The sequence below is a fragment of the Xenopus laevis genome, chromosome 6S (assembly GCF_017654675.1).
Source record: "Xenopus laevis strain J_2021 chromosome 6S, Xenopus_laevis_v10.1, whole genome shotgun sequence".
In the NCBI taxonomy this organism is placed as follows: domain Eukaryota; kingdom Metazoa; phylum Chordata; class Amphibia; order Anura; family Pipidae; genus Xenopus; species Xenopus laevis.
The window spans coordinates 125,899,087-125,904,757 of record NC_054382.1 but is presented as its reverse complement, the minus strand read 5'-3'; positions in this window follow the sequence as shown (position 1 = coordinate 125,904,757).

The window sequence follows — 5,671 nt, the reverse complement described above, 5'->3', positions numbered from 1 at the left end:
AGGACAAGAGGGCAGTGTTGCCCAATGTGTGACTCTTTGCACAATGCGGCAGTTGCTGGGTGGTGGGCCACTGAATTAGATACCCTACTGGTTATAGAAACTTAGATTGTAAACTCTGCGGAGCTGGGACTGACATGGATGATATATAACTTCTGTACAGCAGTCTGGAATATGTTGGCACTATATACATAAAGGATAATATTGTCAGTTCTAATCTTGGTCAGATTAAGACAGTGTAGCTTGGACTGTAGACAATTAGATTAACTGAGGAAATTCATTATTAGTGAGATTTGATCGGAACTGGGAACGTTTGACCAACATCTGTTGGGCTTTAATTACTGTGTTTGTTACTTATTTGTGTAGATCCCAGATACAGAGCTCATCCAACGGGCAAGATCTTCAGGCGTAAAGGAAAGAGTAGCAAGATGAGGATGTAAAGTGGTTTGGCTCAAAGTACAGTTTATTTATAAGTAAAGGGAATCAACAAATCTGTTTTATTTACTTGGTTTTACATGTATTACTAATGCTTCTGTTATGTGCTGTTTATGTGTGTGTATATACATATAGAGACATAAATAAATGATTCAGCTGGTTTCAGGTAAAGAGCCCTGATATCCGTTTTGCTCCTACAGTGGAGGCTGTAGATTATAACTATTACGTTCTGGAGGCTGGTGGTGATTGGGAATAAACAGTAATTTACAGAAATCATTTCATCTCAAGCTTAAATCGATGGAAATTTTGTTTCCAGTGTTATAAAGTCCAAGGGTGTCTGGCTGGTAGCTTAATAACTCAGCTGTTCAAGTCAGCTGCACGGTCTATTCGTGTGCTCAGAATTCTCAGAGGTTACAAACTGTGCCTCATTCCCAGACCGCAAATAAATCTACTGAGAATTTCTTGGTCAATACAGGGTCACATGTGTGTGTGTCTCTGACCGTCACCTTCACCGACGTGTTCTGACTAAGCAACAGCATCCATCACGTAGGGTTGCTAAGGTGCAAGGTAATGTACAAGAAGGCAGCTGTAAAATAAGATGACGTTTGTCCATGAACATTGTCTACATCCTCCACTGACCACAAACTTAAAATAAGGTGACGTTTCATAAGTGAGAATTGCACTGGAAAAGTCTGACTTCTCAGGGAATCTATTCTAGACCTGACTGTCCAGTGACCAACGTTGGAACTAAAAGTTGGCAGCAGAGGTGCCCACCTAGGCTCAAACTGTTTTTGGAAAGTGTTCAGTGAGCAAAGCCTATGAACTATCAATAATAGTGTTTCAAGCCTTTATATAATGTCTACTATTGTGTTCATGGTTTTTTAACATTTTCAACTCTGGTGTCTAACTTACACTTCTCCCTATGGATTCACCAGCACCTGCTGCAGGTGGGAGAGCGCAGATTGCCATCTTCATACTGGGCACCAAAGTTCCTTGGTCCAACTCTACCACTGGCTACCTAGGACTCACTAATCCATGTTGTCCTACTCCTTATCATGCTCTACTTCAGCCCTAATTAGTGGAGGCTCCACATGGTCTTTTTATGGGAAGAACTCTCCCTGAAGCCTACAAGGGAACCAAAGGATATCTAGGTGGGCCCAGACCTTACTGGACCTAGGGTTGCCACCTTAAGGCAAATACTTTTCCAACTGGGGTGGGTCCAGGTTCATGAGGGGATTGGTCTGTGATGTAAAGGGTGTAGTTTTGAAACCATCAGGGAAGGTCAATGACTTAAATATATTGATAATGGGTTGAGAGCAGAGGACCCCTTGTATTCGACCATCAAGGATGGGGCTATGGCATCAGGATTGCCATCAGAGGGGAATGTTTGAGTTAAGCGAGAAGAGGGTGAGCTTGGAGAGATTTGGGGTGGATCTGAGACAATTTGCAATCGGTTTTCATTTTTTATTATTTGTGGTTTTTAAGTTATTTCATTTTTTATTCAGCAGCTCTCCAGTTTGTAATTTCAGCCATCTGGTTGCTGAGCGCCAAATTACCCTAGCAACCTTCTATTGATTTGAGTAAGAGACTGGGATATGAATAGGAGAGGCCTGATTAGACAAATGAGTAATAAAAAATAGGAATAACAATACATTTGCAGTCTCAGAGAGCATTTGTTTTTTTAGATGGTGTCAGTGACCCCCATTTGAAAACAGGAAATAGTAAGAAGAAGAAGAAGGCAAAAAATTCAAAAACAATAAAAATGAAAAGATTAAGGTCATTTGCAAAGTTGCTTGAAATGAGCCATTCTATAACATACTTAAAAAAAATTCACGTAAAGGTGAACCCAGGAAGGTTCAGTATTCTGATCTACACATAGTAGTTTGAGATACAAATACCAGGCTCGTGGAACATCTGCCTGCTGATGCCATGTTAAACAACAGCTGTAGCCAGTCCTAGATGAGCAAGATGAAGACAGTAGGGCTAGATGGCGAGACTACAGCAAGATGAAGATAGTAGGGCTAGAGTTTAAGAGTAGAGCAAGATAGAGACAGCAGGGCCAGATGGTGAGAGTAGAGCAAGATGGAGACAGCAGGGCTAGATGGTTAGAATGGGGCAAGATGATGACATTAGGGCTAGATGGTGAGAGTAGAGCAAGATAGAGACAGCAGGGCTAAATGGTGAGAGTAGAAGATAGAGATAGCAGGGCTACATGGTGAGAATAGGGCAAGATGAAGACAGTAGGGCTAGATGGTTAGAGTAGAGCAAGATAGAGACAGTAGGGCTAGACGGTTAGAGAAGAGCAAGATGGAGACAGCAGGGCCAGATGGTGAGAATAGGGCACGATGAAGACAGTAGGGCTAGATGGTGAGAGTAGAGCAAGATGGAGACAGCAGGGCTATATGGTGAGAATGGGGGCAAGATGAAGACAGTAGGGCTAGATGGTTAGAGTAGAGCAAGATAGAGACTGCAGGGCTAAATTGTCAGAGTAGAAGATAGAGACAGCAGGGCTAGATGGTGAGAATGGGGCAAGATGAAGACAGTAGGGCTAGTTGGTTAGAGTAGAGCAAGATAGAGACAGCAGGAAAAGATGGAGACAGTAGGGCTAGAGGGTGAGTGTAGAGCAAGATGGAGACAGCAGGGCAAGATGGAAACAGTAGGGCTAGATGGAGACAGTTGGGCTAGATGGTGAGAGTAGAGCAAGATTGAGACAGCAGAACAAGATAGTGACAGTTGGGCAAGAAAGAGACAATATGGCAAGATGGTGATAGCAGAGCCACATGTAGACCGTGGGGAAAGATGTCCGACCCTGGGTAAACCACCCCTTAAAATTAGGCACAGTCCATTTGTAATTGTGGAATCAGGGTGCCAGATTCTCTCTGTCACACACAACATACAGAACAACACTGTTTTGTGTACAGAGGAATCAAATGAACAGAGCCATCAATATGATGACGGCATTAACAAGAGACGTATGAGATATTAAACGGAATGCTCACATGAAAACTTTGGAGATCAATCTTACAAAAAAAATACATTCCCCTATTGTGCTTTGTGTGCCTGCTCCATGCAACAATTGTATCTCTCTATTGTATAAAGAGAAACCTTCTGCCAATTCTCTGCGGCACATAAAGCCAAATATGGAGCAAGTCTGGCAGTGAAGCAGCTTTTCCTCTGTCAAGATCTGGCTCAATCTCTCTCAATTCTCAGCAACCTCCAGCATCTCTGCTTTGGAAGCCTGGCAGCTTTCTCTTTTTCTATGACTTGCAAGGGACAAATTCCCTAACCGGCGAAAATTCCCCAGCGACGGCTTCGCAGCCGTCGCCAGGCGTAAATTTGCTAGGACAACGCTAATTCACTAAAGCTCCAGAAGGAATGAGGCTGGAAATGCTACTCCTTGGGATTCACTTGAGCTTAGGGACTGACTCATAATATACAGTATTTATAAATATAACATAAATATAACATTTACGAGACAGTGTTGATGAGTAATTCATTCAATATCACATTACATGGCAGCATAGAAATCAGAGGAGTCTGCATCAGAATTCTTTAATAATCAGCCCTTACAGAGGTAACCTCGTTTCTAATATTTTGAAGGGGTTCTTCACCTTCCAAACACTTTTTTTCAGTTTAGTTGTTTTCAGATTGTTCCCCAGAAATAAAGACTTTTTTCAATTACTTTCCATTGTTTATTTTCCAAAATCTAAGTTTAAAGTTGAATGTTGGTGTCTCTGGCTCAGTAATTCAGGTGCAGACTATAAGGGGCAGATTTATCAAAGGTTGAGGTGAATTTTTGAATTTTTTAACTTCAATTAGGGAATAGTCCAAATTTGATTCATATTTGAAAAAAATTAAAAAATTCAAATATCAAAATTTATTATGAACTGTGTCTTTAAAAATTCTACTTTGACCATTCACCATCTAAAACCTGCCGAATTGCTGTTTAAGCCTATGGGGGACCTCCTAGAACCCATTTGGAGTCAATTGGTGGACTTTGAAAAATTTAAGTTTTTTTTGGGAAAAACTTCTAATCGAATTCAATTGAATTCACTATTCCTTCGATTCGTATGATTTGAATTTGGACGAATACAGACCTACTCAATCAAAAACGGACCTATTCGACCAAAAAAAAATCGACTTAATTTAGGTTGGTCTTTTTGAATTATAATTTTGACGTTTTTTCAATTCAAAATTCGACCCTTGATAAATATGCCCATAAGGGTCTGGTCACAGGGGCAGATTCTGGGAGATTAGTCACCAGGTGTGAGGGACTAATCTCCCTGATCTGCCTAACATGTAAATCGCCTGGGGGCAAGCTCACAGAGTGCTTCATTTTCCGAAGTCGCCCAAAGTTTCCTCGTGAGGCAATTATGGCCGACTTCGGAAAATGAAGCGTTCCTTGTGCCTGCCCCCAGGCGATTTACATTTTAGGCAGATCAGGGAGGAGATTTGTCGTCTGGCAACTAATCTCCCCGATTTCTCAGCAGCATCTCTGGAGTATCAGCAACTATTGTATCAATTCTAAAAGCTTTCTGTAATGAAACCCAGAGATTCTGCTCAGCAGGGACAAAGATAAGAAATGTATCAACTAAATGTATCCATTTAGAAGAGTTTACAGGGTCGGCGACCCCCCCCCTCCCAGAGCTGCTTTAGAAGGTAAAAAATGACACTTTACACTTCAATATTAGAAAAACATTGACACATACAAAATAGAAAGTAATTGGGAAAAGTTGTTATTTCTGGTGATCTATCTGAAAACAACTAGTGGTTAGAAGTTGAACAACCCCTTTAATTTCCGCTAACCCCTAAGCTTAGCTTCCCAACAGCAGCCCAGAGCCCACTGAGCATGTGCAGTGCCACTGACACAGAAAAAATGGCCGAACAAGATCCAAGATGGAGAGCTGCTGTGTATAGTGATGGGTGATTAAATTTGCCAGACAAAAATTCGCAGCAAATTTTCGCGTTTCTACACCGGCAAACAAATTCGCAAAACTGCAGCGAAAATTCGCTGCGTCAAAAAAAAATTTTCACCCGTGACAATTTTACCGCCCGCTACTATTCTGAAGCTCATCTAAATTATTCTGCCGCCCATTGACTTTAATGCATTTGGACAGAATAGGCGCGCGTCAAATTGTTGTGGGCATCAAAATAGTCAAGGACATCAAAATAGACACGGGTGTCAAAATTTGCTTTTTGAAAATTTTTCAATGTTACGGAAATTTCGTGGGAAATTCGC